Source organism: Acyrthosiphon pisum, chromosome X (genome assembly GCF_005508785.2).
Source record: "Acyrthosiphon pisum isolate AL4f chromosome X, pea_aphid_22Mar2018_4r6ur, whole genome shotgun sequence".
Lineage (NCBI taxonomy): Eukaryota > Metazoa > Arthropoda > Insecta > Hemiptera > Aphididae > Acyrthosiphon > Acyrthosiphon pisum.
In genome coordinates, this window is record NC_042493.1 from 120,078,982 (window position 1) to 120,082,214 (window position 3,233).

Genomic DNA, 3,233 nt, shown 5'->3' on the forward strand with positions numbered 1-3,233 from the left:
TCCGGACCAAGAACACTTTAAATCAAACGCGGTAACTCTCCGAGCTACAACACTTGGGCATGTATAAAGATTATTTAAACACTATTTAAATAATTCGATAAAAAAAACATTTTAACATAAATTATAGATATATACTATGATAAGATATTCAATACTTGATGTTAAAAAAAATAATCAGTCTTGCTACATATTATTATTATAATTATTTTAAAAACTTCGATAATATTATAATATAGTATAATGACTGTTACTTCCGTGACATCACCTTTTAGTGTCGTCATGTAATAAACAGACTTAAAAACTTTTATATTGCTCTTTATTCGTCTCGCTTATATTATATTTTATTCACACGATTACTATACACGTACCAGATCTGACGTCTGCGTTGTATAAAAATATTGTTGCGATATTGTTGCATTTTGCGTCCAGAGTAACGTGATAGGTACATATCGTTAAGTATTTAACATGGTATGATAATATATGGAAACACGAATGCGTGTCACGTTTAAAGAAATGAGAAAATTAAGTCCGGCTTATGTGGGTAACATCGTGGTGACATATATGACAGCAAAAAAGCGGTTCATAACGAGTGTGACCAAGATAGTTGCAAAGTACAGCATTATTATTGTTATTATAATTATGTATTGTGTCTCTTTCGAATGTTTATCACAATACACTAAACTTTGAGATTTTTTTTTCTAACACTGATATTACATAGTTTTGATTATATAATATTGTCATTGAAAAGTCAAAAAAGATGAATTTCATCCATTGACAGAATCACACGCTGTCGACCTAACCTAAAGCGAAAGTCCACGAAGAATATCGAATGTCTTGCCGAGTTAGTTCTTGTCCACAACTATATAATCGCTTCCTGACCAAACTCTGAAGTTTCGCATTACAATTTGAATGCTCGGCGAATAGGTTACTCCACTTTTAAAATATTTTTTCACAAGTCTTTCGCTCTCAAGAATTGTCCACTAAGGTTTATTATGCATATTAATACTATAGAACTACGAGAAAACACATTCTATTTTTAGTTTGATTAAATCAAAATCAAATTATCATTAATTTTTAATCAATTTTATAATTAGTGGCCATGGCTCTCTATATCATAATATCGATTTTAGTCATTTTCAAATAAAGAGTCAGTGGATTGGCGAGTTTCCACCACCACAAATATAACAATTATTATTAATGTACGTCAGCAGCTGTGTGCAAAATGTGTAGCACTGCATATTCACCCACTAATTTCCTCAGGCTTTGAAGAGGTTTACGGTAAATTGCATAGGTGTGGCACCCACCTATGCAATTCAACTGAAAAACTGTTGTTGGCCTGCCGAATAAAGCACTTGGGTAATTTCACCGTCCCACGATAGCTTTGCAGATATCTGTAAAAGAGTTCCGGCCTCTTTTTTTCCTAACGTGTAACTGTAAAGCTGGGAATGATTTTCCATTTTTTTTCCATTTTTTTTCGTATATTTAATTTAATATTTGATATTATCAAGTCGGAACAACACAGATATGTCTTATATGCTTATCTACACTACATATTTTCAGTTATATCAGTTCCTTCGTTCTGTATAGACGTACATGTATGGTGTAATCTGTGTGTCACTTTTCTTAATTAATAATTGCAATTATTTAGTATACAATGTTGTGTAATGTATGTAACGACGATATTTATGAGGAAGATGAGTTGAAATGTTCTACATGCAATGAATGTTTTCACGTTGGATGTGCGGTGTTAAGAGAATCGAGTTTTCGGAAAATTTCAAAAACAGCTAAACAAATATGGTACTGTGCTAAGTGCAAATTCTCAATTGATGCTAAAACATAATCACCTACTGTGAACGTTAAGAAGGGAAATGAAGCAAGTGTGTTAACAAATGAATCATTCAGTAATTTAACGGACTCTGTTAAATATATGAGTGATAATTTTGACTCGTTTGGAGAGCAAATACAAGAACTTCTTAAATCTATGAAACACATGAGGGAATAGAAAACAGAATTTTAAAAGTTCAAAATAATAATTTACGTAACGATTTAAATGTACTATAGAACAAATTGAATATACTCGAACAAAAGTCACTAGATAATTTCGTTGAAATTGTAAATGTACCGGAAATAATAAATTAGGATTTTTAAAATACAGTTAAAATAATAAATTGCAAAATTATTGAACGTGGAAATTGATGTTGTCAATGCTTATCGTGTCCAATCAAAATTCAATACCAGATCAATGAAAATCGTAGCTGAACTAACATCGAAACAAGTCAAAAAAGATGTGATGGAATCATCTAGGAAAATCAAACCAACAGGTAATAGTGTGAAAGCAAGTTGGAAAAATGAAGCTATTTATATTAATGATAATTTAACGCAATCCAATAGAAATGTATTTTATAAAACTAAAATATTTGCACGTGATTCAGAGACTGTAAACTATTTATAAAAAAAACCGAACTTACAAAAGCTATTGTTGTCGAAAATGAGTTATCTTTAATTAAGTTAACTTAATATTTTATTTGTATTTATATTACTATTAGTTTTAATTTTTTACTCTATCTGGAAAGCATCTGTAAGGGATATTTGAATTACAGAACAAATTACTATGAATCTTTTTCTGAATTTGTATATATTAATAATAATGAAACAGTACCAATGTCAATAATACTAATACTCACAATAACATTTGTGTAATTAAGTACTGCACACTGGTTGATTATGTTCTTGACTTTCGTGTTGATTTAAAAGCGCACCAGTAAATGGTTTTATTGGTTTAAAAAAATAAGTGCTCCTCTCTTCATATTTGATTATTTAACACTTTGAGTGCTATGTGTATCAATTTCAATACACAACTAATATGTTTATTTGTGCCATGTGTATTGATAATGATACACGTGTATATTATAAACACATTATAAAAAAATGTCCCGGTCAGAATGGTCAGTTTTGTCATTTTTGGCCTGGCACTCAATGTGTTAAAAACAAAAAACGAAACAGAAACGAGTACAGAAAGAAAATGAAATAAAATTTACCGTAGGTACGTTTATATGAAAGTAGACAAACATCGACTGACGACAGACGAGTATGGTATAATATTATATTTTGGCATTTTGCTTTAAATTGTATACGCGATACGATTAGTATAACAATAAAAGATAAATTTTACGATCTAGTCAGATGATAAAGGACAATCATGATTATTATATTATTAAAAATCTATCTTAACT